We start from the raw sequence: 24,581 nt of genomic DNA on the forward strand, positions 1-24,581 counted from the left end.
AATTGTAAACAACAAAAATACAGATTTTCCTGTGAAAACTATTATTATACCGAAAAAATCCGTGAAATCGACTATTTTACCGTAACAAATCCGTGAAACAAACAATTTTACTGTAACCCTGTGAAATACTAACGAACAGTTCGGTAAAAGCATTATTTTCACCGAACTTCTGTGAAATCGTGTGACAGCCGCTCTGGCAGGCATGAGCTTCCTTTTGTTTCAGTTTTTGCACACCATTATCAAGCAGTGAAAGCTGGCTTAGTGGTAGCAGGCCTGCTTCCTGATCGAAAGGTCGGGAGATCGATTCCTGGTTGAACCGTTTTCTTGTTTTTCTTTATGATTTTGTTCAATCATTTTACAGATTGTTCGGTGATTCAGCTGTTGAGATTACGGTGAAATTTCACCGTAATCCGTATTTTTGTTTAAGTGTGTATAACATCTTAAGGACATCAAACCACCCCCTTTAGCGTTATGAAATTTGTGAATAGGCCCTAAGGTGGCTGCCACCGGGTGTTGAGCAAAAAGTGTAACGCTAGTTTTCTTGATATTTATGGTGTCGACTCAATTTTGAAAATAAAATTCCCTGACTTTCCCTGACCTTCCAGTCCTTTCCAAGAAAAATTCCAGACCACTGAATTGGTTGATTTGAACCAAAGACGAAATGTTAGTCGGGCTCAGATTAATCACGTACCACTTCTAGTACTACATTTGGTCCATTGGTACTACAAAAGTTACCCAAGTTTGGCATATCACAGTACACATTTCACGGTATTCTAGATTTTGATCTAGGATACTCGACTTTAGGATTTTAACTGTGATTTTGTGACTTTTGCTAAACTACGAAAGCAACAAAATCACAGCAGGATTTTATTACTTTATTACTATTACTTCAAGCGCCATACATTTTTGAGCAACTACTAGGAACATGGGAGTCTTTATTTTGAATTTGTTTAAGGTGAAGATGAATCGAAGCCAAACCTCAAATTTTGAAGAGCACAATTCTGGAGAACCAAACAGCCGTTTAAGCTGAAAATTTAATCGATTGGTCACCACCAGCTAGTGACCAATCGATTAAGTTTTCAGCCTAAACGGCTGTTTGATTCTCTAGATTTGTGCTCTTGGAAATTTGAATTTTGGCTTCGATTCATCTTCACCTTAATCCGTGATAATTACTATATGTACAAGAAGATAAATATCTGAATATTTTTACATAATGTATATTTTTATGGGTTCCGGGTCATTTGGCCGAATGCTATTTGGCCGAATGCCGTTTGGCCGAAAATGAAAACAAAAGTGAACTACAGTTAGCATGGATTTATTATGAATTTCAAAAAACTTATCCAGCTTATTCATAAAAATAGGAAATATCATCATTGATATACATAAGCTTTTTAGTGTTAGTTGAAGAAACAGTAGAGCTGAAAGAAGAACATCCTAAATGTAAGCAGTTGTTCAATGCTATGCTAGTGCTAATAGCCACCAGCAGATGTTTTGGCATAGCGTTTGTAGTTAACTTTTGACAGTAACTGAAACAGTTTAAAACTTATTCGTCCTTCTGCTGGATCGGCTTGCTTCGATCCCTCGAATCGTACTAAGTAATATATGTCATAGTTCTGACATCAACAAGTCTTGGCTTCTTCTTTTCACAACGGAGAAACAGTGTACTTCTTTGACGTAAGTGTTCACCGAGTCGTTTATTGCTATATTCAAGAAACGGTGCAGTGTTCAGTTCCCAAGTTGTAATTTTAATCTTGGAGGAGAATGACATCTCATCTACACCCTTAAAAATAATGAAAATCTCTCCGGACGTAATTCACATTATGACTGAATGGCACATTATGTAAGTGATGAAATGACGTAAAAATGGGTTCTGAAAGATGTATTGAAAGAAAAATGTAATTTTACATGATGAAGGACATGAAAACGATGCCGCTATGATTGACATTTCCCGAATCAGTCACCATAGTATTTAAAATGAGACACAAATTCACGTCATTTGGCTCGCTTCTTTTATGTGCATCCAAAAGACGTAAAATCGCATGATTTTTTCGGAGTGTGTAAGTTAACCTTGAGCTTAAAAAATATGTTTTAAAAAGAACGTATTTTAAGATTTAATTAAATTTATTATGAAAAATATTTCCCTCTTGAAAGAACAGCCTATGAACAAAAGAAGGATAAATCTCTTATGAAAATTAAAACAAGTGCAATGCATATAATAATTTATTTCACCAGTACAACAACAAAGAATTGCCGATGATTTAAAGAAGGAAAAATTCCCAATTAAAATATAAGGTCAATCATTGCCGATAGTTATGGAACCAGTATAACTAGAAAGAATAATTTCTGATGAAATCATTAAAAACACTTGAGACCCTATTACACCATTGGTAATCCAGTGGCGAATCAATCATCACCTCAGTGTCTTAACGTGAAGTGTGGAGTTCACAACTTCGTCCTGAATAAAAGGGTCGATGTTATCATTCTCTTGGAGCTCTTATATAGTGACAAACATGACGTCCCGTCACATCATAAAAATCAACAAATTAATCAGCTTATCAGTTATTGGGTCACACTTATGAATCCTACACATCAGCGTTGTAGCAATTTGATTTTTTTGTTCATGATTCGGCCAAACGGCATTCGGCCAAATGACGTTCGGCCAAACGGCATTCGGCCAAACGGCGTTCGGCCAAATGGCCGGCCACCTTTTTATGTTATAGACCGTATGAATAAATTGAGCAAAAGCTTTTACTTTACTCAAAAACATCTATTAGATAATTTCCTAGAGGGTTTTTTAAAGCTAGTTTGATTAAACTGGGCACTTGATAATTTTCCTTTAAAGCATAAAGATTCGTATGCATAAAATGGTAAAACCTGATTAAATACATATTCTGAAAATTCTGGGTCACTCAGTTGAAATCTTCAAGCGCGAAAGTTAGATACTTAAATACCTCAGAAATGATTCCACAAATTTCAGACATAAACGAAAACTGTGACACCTTCCGCTACCAGAGTATACTTTTTAACTTATACGCAAACTATAAAGATACACCATGCTTTTTTTAGTGAAATTCGGACAGCTTTCTTTTCAGGTAAAATTCCCATGTTTTGTCGAAGAACTAGTACGAAGAATAGCTTCAAATAATTAAACAGTGATTTCCAACTTAGAACTCTCAAACGTATTTTTTCAGTTAAATGTTGCTGCCAACACTGCTCCGCGGTGTCGACGCAACTCATATTTTCCAGGAACCCTTCTAAGATTTCCACCACAAGCTTCTAAACGTTTTTCTCTACGCATATACCTTCAATACCAGATGATACTATTTCATAAACTGTTGCTCTAAAAATTCCACTAATCAAATCTCCAGATGCTTCTCTAATTTTTTTTTGAAGAATTCCGTCATTTTTTTAAAAATCACGGATTTTTTCCCCAAAACTCATTCATTATTTTTTTCAATTTTTTTTTTTGCGATTAGGGTAAATTATGTATTTTGGACAGGCTAAGGATATGTCTGGAAACGGCGATCGATTAACTGCCTTAGATACTAATATTTTATTATATTATGATACTTATATGCTTAATGTATCATTGTTTTCTGAGTTTCTGGAGAGAAAAAGCTTACAAACTGTAGCAATAGGTACCAAAATAGCGTTTTTTAATTGCCTGTCTGTTATACATTTCGGCCATCAAATATACATTTTGGACACCCTCATGTGAATATAATTTGGACAGGGGCGTTATCTCACTATCTATTCAATGGTTTCTTAAAAGGACGATCATATCATAATGTTTGAAGAGTTTACATGTGACTTATGCATTTTTTCGCTTATTGGATGTGTATATTAGTGATAATCAATAATTTCATTTAATGGAAGCAAATATCATCAGATCCACGAAATACGCCTGCAAGTATACATGCATGCGACATTCCAGTGCGTTTCATCAGATGGCCAAATTATATCAACTGAACAAAAACCGTAATATATTTTGGACACCACCTGATTTATGCCTTATATACTAACGTTAAGATTTTAGATGAACTTAGCTTCAATTTTAGACATATTTTATCATATTGCCGCCTTTAAACTTTTTATGAATGCCTATTCTGAGCGCTATTATTGCGTTTAAAGTATGTTCTTGAAACATACATTCTCTTGCATTCGTAGGTTTCACAGGTGTTCTTTTGATACAATTTACAGTTTTGATATTTTTGAAGCCAATTTGTAATTGTTATGAAATTGGCCATCATTATTAAGTAGCATAGTGTATTAATAATGCAATACATGATTTTCCGTACATAAATTCCTCATCATCTCATTGTAAATGAGCATAGAACAAGCAGCCTGTCCAAATTATATGCATGTCCAAGTTATATACGCTACCCTATTCGTTACAGCTTATTTGTTACTACACTTTTTTACTTTGGAGCAAGTTTTACATTATGTATAAGAAAGAAAACTTATTGAATTTTAATACTTCACGATGCAAAAAAAACACTTACCAATGCAAAAAAAAAAAGAAATACTAAAAATCACTAGCGAGGCGAACAAGTTAAACTCTAATATTTTGCTAATCTTGTGACAAATAGGCCTATTTCATTTGCGAACTTCAAACTTCTTCAGTTTCGAGTACTTTTTTTTTGTTTTAATTCATATTTTAGACTTCCGCGATTTGATTCTAGGTTTTCTTCCCCGAAGTATTCATCTGAAGAATAATTCATTACATAATTGATCTAATAATAAGAGGTTTGATGTCTTTTTAAAACTGGTCGTGCCTCCAGCAACGCAGTGAGGAAGTGGTCCAAGAATCTTTCAACCAATTCTTTTATGTGTATCTTTTAGAAATCTTAAAATAATGAGTATCGAAGAAATTTATTAAGACCATTTTTCTTATATTCCTTCCTAGAGATTTTCTGGATTCCTAAAAAAATCTTTCGAGTAATTATTTGAAAATTTTTCGGAGTAATTTCTTTAGTATGTCCAAAACAGGACAAAAACAGAAGTTAACAGGTGGATGACGGTGTAGAATTTACTCTATTGCATGAGCTGCTTATGATGACCGAACCCATTAGTAGATCGCAACGTTTTACCGAACTACTGTTTTAAGTTATTTCAACCAAAAAAAAAAAAATCCCTGACTTTCCAGGTCAAAAAATGGATTCCCTGACATTCCCTGACTTTCCAGGTTTTTCCAGGTAGTCGACACCCTGATAGGTGTTTTTCTGGTGATTTATATGGGATCTTCAAGGGTCGTGGTGCAATTTCGCAGTCAAAGTGTGTGGATTTGGTGGAGAGCAAGTTGAAACTTGTTTCTGGAGATTCCAAAACCGTTCTGTTTCGCCCTCAGCGGGATGGCAGATGCGGGTCCGGCATATATCTTTTCTCTGCCACAGAACATGAGAGACGCCTCTTACAGAGTCTATGACTGCCGCTCAGCTTGACAGCTCTGATTTAAATATTTTGATTTTGAGAAAGAAAAACAAGTAAGGGCTACATCAACATTTCTTCCCCGGGAAAAGCGATATTCATACGTTTAGTTGTCTTGTTTAAGATTGAATTAAGGTTTACTCCCCAGCCTTGTTTCTGGAAAGCAGTCTAAATGAGATTATCAAAAAGAAACATGAAAATTGCTAGTATTCAACCTACGAAGTATACCGTAACTACGCTAACGTTTCAATGAACATAATGATATTCCAATGAGTATCTTGCAAATTTGTGAAAATATTGTATGTGCTTGTCAATTTGGTATGAATTCAGGAATTCAGGTGGGTATGTTCAGATTGTTATGGGGATTGTAGTGGTGGTAATTTATGGAATTTAGAAAAAATCCCCTCTGTATCCTCAGGATTCTCAACGAAACTCTAAGCATTCTTATTGATATTCCAGATATTCTCAGCGTAATCTCGAAGATTTCTGCAGATATTCAAAAGATTCTTACCAGAATCTTTGATTTCTCTCTGAATACCAAATATTATAAAAAGATTTTAACTAGAATTGCTTTCGTTCACAACAGATGGCAAGAATCCTGTCTCAAAGATTCCTAACAAAATACCAAATATTCCGATCGGAGTTTCAAAGATTTTTACAGGATATCGAAAGATTCGTAACCGGAAGCCCACACATTCCCACCTGAATTGAAAATCCCCCTGATGCCCAGAATTTTTACTAGACTCCTAAAATTACAACAAGAATTCGAAAACAACTACTCGAATGCAATAATTCTTACAAAAAATATAAGATCGGCTAACAGAATTTCTCTAGTGGCTCGGTAGCTTTTAACGATGCGCTGTTTGTAGTACCGTTTTGTCTCAAATTCCGAACAGACTCATATTCCGAACACTCGGTTTTTGTATGGCGATATGATTGAAATGTTTCGCTGAAATATGTCATCAAATTACCAGGAAATGGCATCAATTACAATTCAATTTTAACTCCTTCCAATCTATTTTATACCTCGGGAATAGTGATGATTTTCTAGTTCGTGACGAGTTAAACTAGCTCAGATAGATTCATTAGCAAAATTATTCATTTGAATACGATTTATTCGCGCTGTTCGGAATATGAGACAGAATGAGATCAGTGTTCGGCATTTGAATCAAAATGTTGTTCCATACTTTAGCGTTACAACAATACTAAACAAGTTTAAATAAACATTTTCAACGGCACACCCAACAGCTAACACTTGGGTTTTGCGGAGAAATTGAAATTTACACAAATATCAGCTAATTTATGCCCATCAGATGTGTTTGAAGTCACTGTTGGCCTTAAGTGTTCGGAGTATGAGTCAAAACGGTATCTTCGAAAGGTGTAGTAAAATAAAATGGCTAGAACATATTCCACCCGTGTTCTACATGTAGCGTTTACTACAGTCGCATCTCGATATCGAAGGGACCATCGAGATAGGGGGAGATCGAGACAAAGAACATTAATTTAATGAACACTAGAGTGAAAATCACTCCGTTACTATGAAAATAATAAACAAACAAACTTTATTTCGAGTTTCCAAATTGTTCTGAATAATTTAAACCTGGTCTAGTAACCTTTGATAATGTTCATATCGACATATGGAGAAAAAATTGGAACAAAATATCAACAGGCATACATCAAATTATGGAGATATCGAGATAAGGAGGATATCGAGATATGGAGAGCGAAATCGTATGCAGAATGAAGGGACCGAAGCAATCATCGACATAGGGAGAGATATCGAGATGTAGAACATCGAGATGTGGAGAGTCGACTGTACCTAGAATAGAGTTAACCGAGTTAACCTCACTTTTTTGACATTTCAGCGGGATTGTTTACAAGGTACGATATGCAAAAAACTTCCGGTTGAAAATGATATAGGTCAGAAAACATGATTGATGTTTTCCAATATTCTCATGAAAGCGATCGTTTGATTGTCAATTCATAAAAATTCAGTCGAAAAACAGGTTTAAGAAGTTTTACATAAAAACTTAATCCGTGTAAACAATCCTTCTGAATTGTCAAACGCCACCTTCACAACGTCATCTTACAGTGTTCTATGTAGTCATTCACTCCGCCCAATGGTTTGTCTACACTTCTACAGAGAGAACAACTGGTGCAGGTTCGATCTAATTAGTCGATCGCGTGCAGAAACAACAGAACAGAACAGAAAGCAACCGCAGCTGTTCCATGACTGATTCTCACAAAGCATCATAGATCGGCTGCGATGATACCTTGGAAACCACGCTAATTACTATTGTTTTCTGCTGTTTTTCAAAATTTCAGACTCTACAAGCATACTTTGATTAATTAGTTTCGTTCAATGATACAATGATTTTCAAGCCTGCGGTAGAACTCTGACAGCTGCGGTAGAACTTGGCGGCTACCGCAGAACGGAAAATTTTCAAAAGAAACGCAATACAAACACCTGAACCACCCGGAGTGATCCGGTTACAAGTTGGCTGAGATTCTAAAGATGCCTACAACAACAGTTTGTCGAGTGCTCAAACCCTACAAGGACACCCAGGGGTCTAAAAACCAACTGAATTGTCTTACGTAATTAATGGACCGCCCCTTTGCTACAAGTCGTACAAAGCCAGTAAACATCCGAACTGACTCATGAAGTAGAATTCCGTAGACACAAAGCGTACAAGACTCTTGTACGATCGGGCTGCACATTGATAGATGACGAAACATACGCCAAACTCGTTTTGAGCAGCGTGGGGATGTGCCGGGAAGATTTAAGTTAGGGAAGAGCTTCATAACTTGGCAATTTATTTGCAGTTGCCAAGAAACGGAACCATCCGTCGCATCCTCGACGATGACATTCCAAGTTTCGAAGAATGCCTGAAAAAGCGTGTATTACTGTTCATTCACAAGTATAGGAACAAAGTCATATTTTGGTGTGATTTGGTCAGCTGCTACTACTCCAAGGTGTGGAATGCTGCCAACAAGATCGATTGTGTCTCTAGGCAAATGAATCCTCCGAATTGTCCGAAATTTAGAAAAATAGAAAAACACTGGGCAATTTCAAAGCGGCAGTACACCAACCATTAAATGGAATTTTTAAACTTATTGAATCCCGAATTACAGGCCTTTCTGTGCGTACCAATTTACTTTTAGTCAGCCTTTAAGGCGACGCAACAGGAGAAACGAAGGATAGCGACTGCGCTGTCGATTGAGTGCAGCGCGCGATTTTCCCATGATGCGTCTTATCAATGTGGGAGTCCTACATAGGTGCCTACTGATGGCGTGTGCAGATCTTGCCAATCAATCAGCGCTGAAGGGCGTCAAACATTTCGTGAGTACAACGTGATACAGATGGTGGTGAGATAATAGGACAAGCCTTCGACGGTTTGTGTCGTTTGGGCATCGATTGAAAGCTGCGCTAGAATGATCATCACTATTATAGCTTTGATATTGTAGTTTCTCACTAGTTTGAGGTTTCTGAACAGTCCATGATGTCCTGAGACCTTCGTAAAATTTTCTTAAGATGTAATGATAGGATGAACCTCGAAAGCGTATTGTGAAGTATTGCAGTTTGACGTTCCTCCGGCATGTAAACTTCATGTCGAGCCCTATTTCTTCATAGACTCGATAAGTATAACTTGTAATTCATGCAACGCCGCCAGATGTCATTGGTATTAAACGATGGGTATTATTTTCAGCATTCTAAGTTCTCCAAAAGCCCGACATCTTTCAACGTTCAAGATTCATGACCGTACCGGTCACCGGAAGGATCCGTGTAGTATTCGAGAGATTTGCCTTTAGCTGGTTCCGATTACTACGGCACCAGCAACATTTACGAATATTTCAAGTTGACAACCCGTAAAGGATGTTGAAAGCAATCCGTACGTTCGATATCGATCCTTTTAGCGTTTGAAGAATCAGTCTAATCAGTTTTGTCGGAAATCCATGTTCTATCATTATTTGTCACTTTTAATTCGTTTCTTTTCGCTGTATCATTCGTTTCTTTGCAATCAATGAACAGATGATGGATCGCATAATTCCCAGGTAACAATGGTTGCTGAATAACCATTTTTTAGCTGAAAAGAGGCTGTATAAACAGCATTTTAGCTGAATAAGCTGTTATGTTACTTGGGATGGACTCCCTTAACTTATCCCTCCCAATTTACAGAGAGGAGCACAGACTGAAGTGCTTCAATTACAGAGGGATTACCCAGCTTAATTCGGTGTACAAAATACTGTTGCGCTTCCTGTTCAACAAACTGAGACCACTCGTAGAGTCCTTCGTCGGGGAATTCCAGGGTGGGTTTCATGAGGGCCGCACGGAAACGGACCAGATGTTTATCTTGCGAATGATCTTAGATAAATTCCGGGAGTATAACTTGCAGACATCTGTTCATTGATTTCAAAGCGGCGTACGATTCAGTGAAAAGAAATTAGCTGTTCCAGATTATGCCTGAGCATGGTTTTCCAAAGAAACTATGTGGGCTGATACGTGTGATGCTGGATGGTTCGAAATCAGGTGTTCAAATTGCAGACGAGGTGTCAACCTCTTTTGCAACGTTAGACGGATTGGATCAGGGAGACGCACTTTTGAATTTTCTGTTCAACATTGCACTCGAGGGTGCTATAAGGAGATGTGACGTGTACAGAAACGATACTATCAGCACACGGTCGCACATGTTCCTTTGGCATTGCGGACGATACCGACCTTGTTGTAATCGATCGCAGTGGAGGATGCCTTTGTACCTCTGAAGGGGGAATCAGCGATGATAGGCCTGACCATTAATTCTACCAAAACGAAGTACATGGTTGCATGTAAAGATAGAGGTAGGCCTATCCAAGGAGCCACTAGCCCGCAAATTTGAATAATTTCACCCCGTGGTGGAGTTGCCACCGAGGTTATGTTATTCAATCGATTATTTTGTAGTCCGAATAGAAAATAGACAATACTGTCTGATCATCTGCTTTTCTTCTTACTTAAGCCACTACTAAGACAAGATCGCACGAGAGACGGACATGGTTCGATGAGCATACTAACTACCTGAGCTGATCCTCTCAAGCGATGCGACATTTCCTCGGTCGTCAGTTGGTATACGTACTTAGAAGTACATGTCCAACGGATTGCAGCCAGATTGCAGTTGCGTTAAGCACTCGGTAGTCAGGGTACAACCGATTGCAGTCAGCAATTGATGAATAAGCTACTTATTTATATACTACCTATTAAGAAAGCATATGTAAGCAATCGCTACTCGTTTTGTCTGATTTGCACTTTGAGTTTGAAACGGATTTCGACCGGCCGGCATTTGTACTTGGGCACTTTGCGTTGACACATTTCTTGTGCGTTGCGTTCGTCGTACATAAGTTAGGGCTTCGTCACTCAGTGTTTCTATTCTCGTCAGTAGGTTTTTAAAAGCGAGATCTTTTTGTTTTATGAAAAATGATCAACATTCCTGTGAAGGAACATCTCACGTTTGTCATCCAGGAAATGTGACCTTACAGACATGACCCCGGGGAACGAATCCGGACAAAGTCGTACGCTACCCTACATAAACTTAAACATAAACATAAACATTTTCACAGACGACTATCCGTTCGAGCGAGACGCGCAGTTTCTTCACTCTGATCGCGGTCATCGTCTTCGTTGTCGCTGTCGTCGAATTGAGTGCATTCTCTCTGATATGTTATTGTTGGTATATGGCAATAAACGGTGTGGAGAGTTCCCCCTTTTGCCGCTCTCTTCGGTTCGGGTTATTGTTGAGATGGGTACTATTTTTATCACAACCTTAAATTGCACAGATCGAATGCACTACTATTATGGGGTTTACTTTTGAGATGGTTCATGAATGGTGGTTGAGAATACAGCAGGTTCTACGTACATGAGAGGCTGAATCGAATGTTCTGAGAGCATGATTGTGATGCAAATTCACAACAATCTAGAACTAAATCGATTCACTAAGAATGGAGGCCTAACTAAAATGAAAATCATGAATTCTAGACGTAGAAGAAATTACGGAAAGTAAAAAAAAACTATTTTCAAATTACAAATTGTTTTTTTTAGAAACATGATTTAAAATTGCATTGAATCTCTGTTAGCAAACGTGTCGACTTGAAAGTTTCATCCAAAAGGATTTATTTATTTATTTGGTTTTACATCAATTAACTTGATAAAACCTCGCTAACAATATTTCGCTAATTCAGCGGTTCTCTCCATCAATCCTGGTGCACTTGGTCAATCCACCTAGCTCGCAGCGCCTCAGCTCGTCACACCGTTCTCATGCACGCCGCCGAAGATTGTCATTGGCACTCTGCGTTCGAAAACCCCAAGAGCTTGCAAGTGCTCCTCGAGCATAGTCCACGTCTCATGCCAGTAGAGGACTACCGGTCTTATGAGCGTTTTGTACATTGTGCATTTGGTGCGGGGTGAATCTTTTTCGACAGCAATTTCTTCTGGAGCCCATAGTAGGGACGACTTCTACTGATGATGTGCCTTCGTAGCTCACGACTAACATTGTTGTAAGCTGTCAGCAAGGATCCGAGATATGCGAACTCTTCGACCACCTCGAAGGTATCCCCGTCTATCGTGACACTGCTTCCTAGGCAGGCCCTGTCGCGCTCGGTTCCGCCTACCAGCATGTACTTTGTTTTCGACACATTCACCATTAGCCCGACCCGATAGAAGCTTCGCGTTTGAGGCGGGTGAACAAATCTGCCACCGGTTCAAATTTTCTCTCAATAATATCCATGTTGTCCGCGAAGCAAACAAATTGTCCGGATCTCGTGAAAAACGTGCCTCGACTGTTAAGTCCGGCTCTCCGCATGACACCTTCAAGCGCAATGTTGAACAGCATGCTCGAAAGTTCATCATCTTGTCGTATTCTCCGGCGGAGTCTGAACGAACTGGAGATCTTGTCCGTTGTCGAGCGGCCGTCGATGAAATCTGCTTGACTTCCCACTAACTTGTTTGCAATTGGTGATAGACGACGGAAGATAAGCTGGGATAGCGCATTGTAGGCGGCGTTTAGAGTAGTGATTGCACGATCATTTTCACACTCACGTTTCTCGCCCTATTTATAGATAGGGCATATAACGCCTTGCTTCCACTCCACCGGTAGCTGTTCCGTTTCCCAGATTCTCCTTGCCTGCGGCCTTGTTGTTTTTGAGCTATTGAATAGCATCCCCACCGTGGGAGCTGGTTGGTTTCCACTGTGCTGACGTAGACATCGCCTTTGCTGTCCTGACCCTATGTGCCTGTGTTCTCTGCGCCATTTAAGTATTCATCATAGTGTACCTTTCGATACCTCGCGTCTGTACGTCAAGATCCTCCCATCCTTATCCCTGCACATTTCAGCTCGCGGTATGAAGCCTTTGCGGTATGCGTTCGAACTTCTGACGGAATTTCCACCTTTCTTAAGAACGGTACAGCAACTCTATTTCTTGGCCGGTGCTTTTTGTACCTACCGGAATAGGCGGGCTTGTTGTTTCGGCATTAGTCTATATTGTTCCACGTTTTTCCGCGTGACATGCTGCATTCCGCGCAGCATTCTTCTCGACCAAAACCTCCTGGCACATCTCGTCAAACCAATCGTTTTTTGAACTTCTTTCCATGTACCCGACAATGATTTCGGCAGCATCGCTAACGTAATATAGTTACGGGTCATTTGGCCGAACGCCATTTGGCCGAATGCCGAAATTGAAAACAATACTGAACTACAGTTAGCATACATTTGTAATGAATTTCAAAGCTGAATTCCAAAGAATAGTTTATTCTTAAAAAAGGATAAATCATTATTGATATGCAGCTCTTAGTGTTAGTTCATGGAACAGTCAATGCTGAAACAAGAACAGTCAAAATGTAAGCAATTATTTACTTCTCTGCCAGTAATAGCTGCTAGCATAGGTTCTTCAATCTCTCTGATTATTATTTTTTTGAATTCTTTTAAATTAAATAATTTCTAGCAATCACAAGTTTGGCTTCTTCTTTTTACAACGAAGAAACAGTTAGCTTCTTTAACGTAAGTTTTCACCGAGTCTCATTTTTAATAAGACTCTATGAACGTATAACAAGCCTTATTTCCATTAACTATGGAAAGGGGTCGTCCATAAATGACGTAGCTTTTTAGGGGGGAGGGGGGGCTTCGCGAATTTGTGACGATGTGTGACGAGGGGGAGGGGGGGTCCCAGCTAGTGGACGTAGCATTTTGAATCACGTCGGTAAAATAAAAGGCGCTGAAAAAATGACATACAATTATTTTTTATGAAACTTCTTTTTTCATTGTTTGACTTATAAAATTGGGTTCTAAAGTGATGATTCAGCTTCAAAACATTCATATGACAAGATTGGAAAAAATGTAAGAAATTTTATATTTTCTGTAGTGCAATCAAACAGATTTTTTTATGCTTTAAATAATTTTGTGAACATTATATTCATGTAATAATAAATTTATTTATAAATAAAGATTAAAGATAGATAAATTAATTAAAAATCAAGGCTTTAACAACTTGGAAAACATTGTTTGTTTAATTCATATTTTCTGTTAGAGCATATTTCTTTAAAAAACATATGTTCGTTTTATCAAATATTATATTAAAACAAGATATTCATTCCGTGAATTATGCTCTCAATGTTGCAGAAGATCTCCACCCAATCAACTCATCGATTTGTTTTGATATATCAATGCTCTTGATGGAATAGCCTGAATAAAACTTGATAGAAAAGCCTGGACGACAGATTCGATTGTTATCGAAATTGTTTTATCATTCAATTTTCTTAACAACTCGGTAATTTGAAGAAAGATTATTTTTAGTATTTATTTGTTTCGTTATAGTTTGTGTAGGATTTTTTCAGTATGGGGAACGATAATGAAGTTAAGCTAAAATATCAATAAAGTTGAATAACTTGTACAATTATCGCTAAGATTTTCTGAACATTTCAAATATTACAAGTGTAATCTTTTCTACATCTGGCACCTGATTGCTAAATGGATTGGCATTTGGATGATAATGACGAATATCCATTTCAAATCAAATATATCCTATCTTGATAATTTTCATTAAAATCTATTTCCTAACAACAAATAATTAAAAAACAATTCTCTAAAATAATTAAATTTCTTTTCAACATATTATAACATCTATTGTACGATTGAACTCTAACTCGTTACTGTTAGCTTCATTAATCCAATCAAAGATTTTTAATTTTTTCTATATTTTCAGCTGTAAACTAATTTTTCATGGTAACAACAGCAAAAGTAATAAGATTTAGCCAACAACTTAAACAGGAGAATTGATTTAAAACTGTTTTCCATATTACTTTCGAGCGCTACTGCAAATCAAACATTTATTCGTTAGATTATCCTTACGTTTCAGTCAGTAATTAATATCAAAATCTGTATTGAACTTTTGAATTCCAATTTTTTAACCCAATTGCTAAGGAAAATAAATAAAAAAAATATAGGGGGGGTTGCTTGAAATGCTACGTATTTTCCAAGGGGGGGTATCAGCATTTGTGACAAAGTGCTACGAGGGGGGAGGGGGGTGTAAAAAATCAGTGAAAAAATGCTACGTCATTTATGGACGGCCCCAAAATATTAAAATATGAAAAAACAGCCTATAATCTTCTAAAAATTTAAGATAGTGTAATGCGAATAATTCGCCCCCTTGATGCTTTAACTAGATAACTCGAAATTTGATATTTTTGACTTCAATATGTCAAAATATTATTCTCAATTAGATCTGAAAAATATCTACAGCTCATAAGCGTGTGATTCAATATACATAACTTGAAGTTTATTTTCCAATCATATTCTCTGCGAATAACCATCACCTTGTAAAACGGTCACAGTTACAAATTTGCACATCTCAAAATTTTGATTTTCGAGTTATCTAGTTGTAGCATTAAGGGGACGAATTGTTATATCAGTATAACTATAAAGAACTGACGATTATTTAAAGAAGGTAAAATTTGCAATTAAAATATAAGCTAAATTATTACCAGTACAAGTTGAGAGAATAGCCTATGTTTAAAAGAAGGAAACATTTCTTATTAAATTGTCAAAAACATTTCAAACCCTAGCACACCGTTGATAACCCAGAGACGAACCAGCCATAAGCTCAGAGTCTTGACGCGCGTTCAGAACTTCGTCCTGAGTGAACGGATAGTTATATGTATTCTCTTGGATCACTTATATAGAGACAAATATAACGTCCCGCCACATCATAAAGTTAACTAGCAGATCAGTTATTGGGCCACACTGATGAATCCTACACATCGGCGTTGAAAAAAGTTTTTGTTTCGTTCTTGATTCGGCCAAACGACCCATTTGGCCAAATGACATTCTGCCAAATGGCGTTCGGCCAAACGGCATTCGGCCAAATGGTCGAACACCCGTAATATAACCAAAACTACACTATGAAATACGATATCGAAAAAGCATGCGCTTTAGATCAATATTGTTTGGTAGTATTTGGTATATTTCTTATATATCGAAGTTGCTTTTCATATCGTTTGATGCCATTTTGGAAGCTGCACTTCATGGGCTACCTACAATGAATACGTAATACATCAAATGCAAACCGACATCTCTTCTCGGCATCTTGCACGTCAAGCAGCGATTATGAAATCTAGTTTTTACGGGAGCTCAAAGGGGGGAGTTTTATCCAGGGTGTATACTCTTTAACAGAAATGAAATTCCCTTATATTTCTTTAAAATATCTCAAATTGATTGAATCGTGTTAACAATTGTTACAAAAGTTATCAGCTACATATTTGAATACCTTATCCCATCTAAATTAATATAAATGATTTGTAAAACTTTTGGATCCCTCGATCCATTTCTTTCCGATAATGGAAACACGGATTATCAAGTCCCCGGTTTATCCCGTTCGACTTTTATAACATATAAATAAAATGAAGATAAATGAATCTATTTCATTCGAAAATGTTCAAGAGATCTAAATTAAACCCTTCCGTCCCAATGGTAGCTCCAGTGCTCTCCATTGATTTTCAGATAAATACAATGCAATAGTTACATGAATATGATTCTATACACATTCGATTAACCCACTTAATTAACTGCTACAATATTGAAAACAAGTAATTTTTATTGCATTGGTTTCGAATAATTTAGCGCATGTTCAACCCTCTTTGTTCAAGCATTTTTTTTATAAACGATTTTTTCGTGAAGTCGAATAAAGTTGTGGAAAAAAGAGGGCTGATCATAATTGATGAATAACAGAATAATTTCCAAAATTGTTTTTTCTGAAATCAAATATTTTCTAACACTATTAAAAATTATACATAAAGCTGTTATGGTAGCGACTGAGTGTCTTGAAAATAGGAAATTCAAAAAACTCTTTCCTGAGAAAAGAGACTGAACAGGAACCAAAATAAGACCAAGAAGAGACCCAAAAGTAATCAAAAAACATAACGAAACCTAACAGTAACCAGAAGAATAGAGTTTGATACAACCAGACATTTCTCAGAGAATTCGAAAGATTTTCTTTTCTCTTCAGTAGTTTAGTGATTATTTCTCATGAAATCTTTCCAAGCATTTTCCTAAGGGATTTCTAAAAAAAATATTTTGGATATCTCAAAACCAAACCTGGATTTCTCCAAAAATATCACAAACAATACCATAAGGATTCCAACAGGAAGTCCTTCATATACATTATTGCTTATATTTTTTTCAAGAAAGCCCTTGGTCTTCAAGGATTTTATCCAGTGATTCTCTCATAGTTTTTCTCTAGAACATCCTCCATGTTGGAATATTCAACCTTAAACTGCTCCAGATGTCCACAAGGATTTCTCAGGATTTGCTATAAAATTCTCCTTCAGAATTTCTTTAAGATTTTAACTAGAAATTTCTCTAAGGATACCTCCAGGAATTACTCCAAAGATTACTCCTTAAGTTTCTAAAAGATTTCTCAAGGAAGTTTAAAAAAATCAAACGTTCTCCCAGGAGTTTTCAATGTTTTTGTCCAACGAAATGTGAATTACATTTTCCATAAAGCTGAGAAATTGTTGAAAAAAAATCGTTACAAATTTCTAAAGCAAATCTTAGGGTAACTTAACTTCTGTTAAAACTTGTGTAAGTTCTTAAGTCACCTTTGATGAATAAGGATTTCTAGAATAACTCACTCTTGAGGAAATTTTATAAGATTTTCTAGATTTTTCTAGATAATTGAAAAAAAGAAAACAAATTGAATCTGTGGAGAATATTCCGCAGGATTTTGTAAAGGAATTCATTGAAAAATGTTCGGAAGAACTCCAGTAATTCTTGGATGAAATACTGGAGAAATTCTTTAAAAAAACTCAGAGAATTTAATAATGGAACACAAGTCGAATGAAAGGAATTATTTAAAATGTTCCTAATAGATTCACTCGAATAACCCCTCGAGGAATTTTTTGAGCATTTTTTTAAATAATCGGCGTAGAAATTCTTGTCGAGTTTAATGGAAAAAAATCCTTGAACAAATGCTACAAAAAAATCTGGAATTAACCTTTGCGGGTTTTCTACTCTGAAAAAATCATGCAAATCGGTTCAGTATTTTTGGAGAAATCTGAAAATTACGATATGAGGTTTTTTGAAGTTTTCAAGATCTTCATTTGACCAGCGTGGTACCAGAAACATAAATGCGAATTACTCATAGACGGTTCCATCAAATGGTTTAATTTTTTCACAACATACTCACATTATTGTATTGTTCCTAGAAGGAGTGAATATCCGAATGTGATAAACGTTTTGTAGCCTCAAATATTCACGTGGGTTATGGCTACGCGTCGCTTGCTCAAGGAATTCTGGAATATCTCTGGTTCCAGATGTCCAATAATCTATATCGACACATATTCTAAAACTAAGAGTTTTTTGAGAGCTTGTGAAAAACTGGTGCAAAAATACCAAGAAACAAAAAAGTTATCGCGATTTGAATATTTTTTTTTGGGTAAAAAATGAAACTGCCGGTAGAGGGGTTAAAGTAATCCCTGAAAAAAATACTGGAGGTAGTATTGTTGAAGTGCTCAAGGATTTCCTGAAGTAAATTCTAGAGAAATTACTTTAAGAATCCTTCGAAACATTACTATAAGAATTGGTAGAAGAATTTTTGGATAGAACCCTGTTTTAATTCCTGATAGTCTTTACATGAAATCCCTGGAGAAACCACTAGGGTAATTCTTGAGAAAAATGAGAAGAAATTTTGCATCTTTATCATCTGCAAGCAAGATAAGGACACGGTGCTCCCCTGACCGTTATTATCAAAAAAATCTCCATCAAATCTGTGCTCACTAGTCGTTTTCTATAGTTAAGCTGCACTGCCGTTATACGCATAATTGTCCCATGTTCCAAACTACGCAATCGAGAAAAACGCGTTTAAAGATGTTAACACATTTAGGCCTCGTATTGACCAGGTGTGTGGTAAATTAGATTAAAATCTTTACAGTAGTATAAAGAATAGCGTGTTCATTAGAGTCAAGAGTTTGTGTTATGGGAAAAATGTAAATTTAGCTACGAAATTCATAGTGGGACTGTTATGCCTAGAAATATAGGGTTTTTGGTGAATTTCTACGCATAACAGTCCCACAGATAGTAGTGATCAATTATGTGCTAAGCATACTGCTGTAGATGACCGTTCCTATGTATATATAGTGCCGAATGTAGAGGACGTATATCCTCAAGACTATGTTAAGGCACCTAATGAAGGCTCAAGTAACATGTGCCAAACGGAGCCACGTGTAGGGAAGTGAATAAATACGATTTTATAGTTTGGGATGGAAAGCAAAGTTTTCTGTTTGTGTGATAATGAGAAAATGTATGAGTTAGTGAAAGAAAGAGTGGATGAGTAAGTTAGAGAGTTTATATGATGTAATAAATTCCTATATCGACACTTCCAGCTGCAGGCTTGACAGAAACTCATCGGCGAATTCAAGGTTATTTAGCGGAGTAAATATTCATCTCAAAATTCAAGACACAAATATTCACCAGATTTTACATTTCTTTGGACTTGGTTTACAAAATCATCGCAAATTAAGTTTATGAACCGCCAACATATTTGCCACTTGCACCGAAGAACCAGTTATCCAGAATAACCAGGTCATCCAAAACCTCTTGAACTATTCTTCTTTTGACTTGATTTGCAAATTCATCAAGTTTGGGAAATAAGTTTCAGAACCGACAATTTAGTGGCCATTTCCCCCAGGAAACCAGGATTTCGGAACAATCCGACATGTGGTCAAGTCATTCAAATACACCTTTAGTGAAAATTGATATGTCGCAAGCCAGGATTCAGATTCGCCAATATGATGGCCACTTCTACCAGTGAACCGGTATTCGGAACAACCCAGCATGATGGTCCAACCATTTTTATTTAGATTTGGTTTACTAAATCATGAAGTTGATTTGTCGCAAGCCATGGACTCGAAATTGAAGTGGTTACTGATTCTTCAAGTGGGATTACTTCAGTGCTCCCCGCGATGAATTCAAAATTACGGTAAATTTCTAATCGAAAACCGCGGTTCCAAAAACTAGAAGAATTTTGTGATTGACCCTGAAAATTCAATTAAAATTAATTGAAAAACGGATGGGAAATAATATTTTGATATTGAAAATTTCAATCAAAATTGACGTTCGGCTCGCATGAATGATGAATGCATCCCGATAATACAAACACATAAAACAGGTTGTGTTCCACATGGGATGTAAAGCCAACGTAAGAAGATATTCAAAACGATTTTCCCAAACTTCAGCTAAATAAAAACTGCCAACTGAATATTTTGTTCGAGATCAGCGCAGCGAATTGTATAGTGTGACAGTTATGCGTAGAAATACAGTAGTGCGACAGTTATGCGTGGAAATTCATCAATGGGACAAATTGACTTGGCTAGCTTTTCATTGAGTTTCCGAACAAAGTTAATTTTTGGTAAATGTTTTCTAAAACTATACGTAAAAATAAACTGTTTGATGAAAAAAAAGTCAAAATGCACAAAAAGTAACATGGGACAATTATGCGTATAACGGTAGTGCATGCCTGGGCAAAATTAAAAAAAAAAATCGTAGTTTTCAAGTTACGCCCTTTTGATTGTATGAGTCCTCAAATTCAAAGGAAATCTAAGATATTGAAACGGAGTTTTATTGGCCGTGATCATCAGAAGAAATAAACCATCAAAATTTGGTTCAAAGATGGTGTTTTTAGTAATATGTAATCTCTGGGCCGAGTTTTGAATGAGAAGAATGTCGAAATTTTAAGTTACGCCCTTTTTGAAGTATGACTATTAAAATCACTAATTTTAAATAGATTAATTAGGCATTCTAATACCGGTCAAATGTTTTCAATGACACATTGCACTTACATGCCGTTAAAGTCTTTCACAATTGCCAGATTTTTCGTTGGCTCAAGCAATATAAGGCATTTCGGAGCCAATTTTGTACTGTTATCAAAAGTCATAAAATATTGTTATAACCCAACAAGCTGCCCCTGGCTGTTCTGGCTAACGTTGAGCTGCCTCAGAACTTAAATCTCAAATGCTGAGTAAAGTATTTTTGACCAAACTATGGCACTCTAGACCACCTTAAATACTTTTGTGATCATTTGTAGCATACATTACAACATTTAGATTTTTCACAAATCAATAATTCTACCTGGGGCCGGTCTTTTCGATCACACAAACATCCTGGAATCTTACTGGATGAATACAATAGTGAAAGAATTGTATAAATCAATCAACCCATTATCAAGCCAACTCGTGAAGAGTAAGCCTCAATGCTTGAAATACGCTTAAGAAAAGTAGGATTTTTTTAAATATTCGGTAACACAGCGGAACAAAAATGACATTTTTGCATGTCTCAAGGATCAAATTATGTGTCTGTAGTAGATTTGGGGCTGCTGAAGCTGATGCCGTTCTCAGAAATATTCCAGCACGTCACAATTTTTAGCAACAGGTCGCCAAAGTTGCATAAAACACTAGTTTCATTGATGATTACATAAAAATTAAACAATGATTTATCAAAAAATTTTGGGATCTAATCCACCAAGCCTGCAAAATAGGACTTTAACTTTAATTTCAGATAGAATTTGGTTGAAATTTCAAGCATAAATTTAGATTAAATCAATTTTTTCAGCATGCTTGCAATCTCTATACAAAATTCTTCGTTTCTCTTATATGGCAAAATACAATACTTTTCTAAACCAACAAAAAATAACTTTTGAGCATCGGAAGTATTACAAACTTTGTTTATATGCATTGTTATACACATGGAGTTTGAGTTCTGAGGCAAATTAAGCAAATAAATTGCCATACAAGCTGGTAAACTTGCATGCAAGTTTGCTGAAATAGTCAAATTTAGCATTTTTAATAGCCAATATCTCAAAAACTAGACGTGCTATGATATTTCTGAAAATGGCAATGGATTCAGCAATCCTTAATTAAGTAAATGTCGGTATTTTGGTGCTTGAGACAAAACCGTGTTCCACAGTGTAATGTTTGGATTCATTGATGAAATCATAATACCTGCAGAGTTTAATTTCACATGTTTTCTTTAAATATCATTACTCAAATCAAAACTCTCTTGAAAAGTAAAATCTTTTCAAGCTACGAATTTAATTTCCTCGAATGTTATTAACCAGAGAGTCATCACCGTGAACGCATCATTATGCTGAATACTGTTGTCCCGAATTTAGAATTACCTTGAATGACATTGCCCTGTGATAATGGAATTCAAAGTAAAGCCATTCTAGGAACTGGTATTCGGGGTATTGGAATTCAGAGGGGTATAATTTAAAAAAATACTTAACTTACCATTTTTGTTACCAGAAAATCTTGAATTGTTCTGTAGCCGTGTTGGTTACCTGCTAATCTATCTACCATAACAGGATTTGAATCCTGCACAAACTGATGACTTATCTTTAAACTTTCATTTATTCGCTGCTATAATCAGTAAAGACAAACGAAAATAAATCATACTTTGCTAAACATACTGGTCATAGGACAAAGACAAATATTTGATACTAGTGGTCCCGGCAAACTTCGTCTTGCCATCAAGTAGGCTGTTGGAAATCGATTTGAATCACCCCATACAAAATAACAGTTTCGTTAATGTCCGTTTTTTCGACTTTTCTGGTACATATCCTTGTATTTTGATACACACAAACACGTCGGAACCCTTGTCGATCAAAGCGGAGAAAGAATCATCCAAATCCGTAGACCCGTTCGTAAGTTATTTCATGACATACAAACACCATTCCATTTTTATTTATATAGATTATACTCTGTAAATGCTACGATTTCATATTCAATAAAACAACATAATAACGGATGTTCTATAATTCGTTTTTTTCCATTTGTACCGCTACTTTCTACATCGTTAATTTCATTTTATTACCCTGCTACCCATAACCGAAAACACAAGTCCAAAAGTATTCTTTGACGTCAACTTGTGCTTCGATATACAACATGAATTGCATGCTAAATAACCTAGATTGTGAGTTCATTGCTTCACCAAACTATCCTGAATATTGTTGTATAAGAACTAATTTGGTTACATGATGAAATTGGCTCCGTGATGCCTTATAGCACTTGAGCCTATGCAAAATCCAAATAAAAATCCGTTCAAATATTTCAGATTTCCTTTAAATTTGTGGACATTTTGCAATCAAAACGGCGTAACTTCAATGGCCCTGCGATTTTTTTTTAATTTTGCTCAGACATGCAGCTTAGCTATAGAAAACGACTGGGGAGCACAGATTTGATGAGACCATTTCGTTAAAAACATTAGAGACCTACCTTTAAACAAAAATAGAGACTTTTTAGAGACTCGCATGAAAATAAAGTTCAATTCTCTAGAAAGCATCCTGCTGCAGGCCCTAGATATGTTAATCCTTTACTGATTAAACACAGAGATAATAAAAACGTCAATCGTTTTATGGTAAGTCAATTAAATTGCATGCTTAAAAGTAACCTCACTGAACAACTCTAATCGCGGTTTGATAGCGGCGCAGCCGATTATTTTCAGATTGAAGAGAAATTTGACGTGAAGTTTTTGTCGGCAAGCAATATCTTTTGAAAATCAATTTTCTTCAATGTTGATTTACAAACGATCTAGTTCTGGGAATACGTTTTTGTGTAATTTTCTAAGTGAAATTTTTAAGTGCAAACAAAACTTGCTTTTTCTACTCCAATATATTCCATTGACTTCTACAATCAAATTCATTACGGAAAAACTACACGTTATCGCCTAAATTTTTTTCGTGTGGTTTTCTATGTAAAATAAATTTTTAGGTGTTATCGGAAATTATTTTTTTACTAAAACATGTTCACTTGACTTTCACAATCGATTTCATGTCGAAAAAACTGTATGTCATCGCTTTGAGTTTTGAGTTACAGACAAACGGGTTAAAAAAAAATAGGATTCTTCGTAACATTTTAGTTAAAAAAAGTTTTGAGTGTAATCAAAAATTTCAATTTCAGCTTATAAATGTTCAGTTAGCTTCTACAAGTAAATTAATGCCGAACAAACTACATGTCGTAGCCTTGAGTTTTTATTTACAGACAAACAAACTCGGGAAATAAGTTGTTTATGTTGTTTTGTAGGTAAAAAAAAATTTCGAGTGTAGTCAAAAAATATCTTTCTACTCTACAATATTTACTTGACCTCTGGAAGTACATTCGTGTCGAGAAAATTACATGTCATAGCCTTCAATTTTGGGGGCCCAGATAGCCGTAGCGGTTAACGCGCAGCTATTCAGCATGACCAAGCTGAGGGTCGTGGGTTCGAATCCCGCCGGTCGAGGATCTTTTCGGGTTGGAAATTTTCTCGACTTCCCAGGGCATAGAGTATCTTCGTACCTGCCACACGATATAAGCATGCAAAAATGGTCATTGGCACAGTAAGCTCTCAGTTAATAACTGTGGAAGTGCTCATAAGAACACTAAGCTGAGAAGCAGGCTCTGTCCCAGTGGGGACGTAATGCCAGAAAGAAGAAGAAGCCTTCAATTTTAATTTACTGACGAAAAGGCTCAAGAAATACTTGTTTCGTGTGGTTCCTGGGGAAAATAATTTTTGAGTATTATCGGAAATTCATTTTCTTACTAAAACATGTTCACTTGACTTTCACAATCAATTTACTGTCGAAAAAACTATATTTCATCGCTTTGAATT

General features: G+C 36.3%; 1 protein-coding gene across 2 annotated transcripts in view; it reads right to left on the reverse strand.

Annotated features, from left to right (window-relative positions):
* Window positions 1-24,581, reverse strand: part of LOC5568724 (glycerol-3-phosphate acyltransferase 1, mitochondrial) — a 117,495-nt gene that overhangs the window by 66,013 nt on the left and 26,901 nt on the right. The window lies entirely within an intron of this gene.

The sequence above is a fragment of the Aedes aegypti genome, unplaced genomic scaffold (assembly GCF_002204515.2).
Source record: "Aedes aegypti strain LVP_AGWG unplaced genomic scaffold, AaegL5.0 Primary Assembly AGWG_AaegL5_hic_scaff_1610_PBJ_arrow, whole genome shotgun sequence".
Taxonomy (NCBI): domain Eukaryota; kingdom Metazoa; phylum Arthropoda; class Insecta; order Diptera; family Culicidae; genus Aedes; species Aedes aegypti.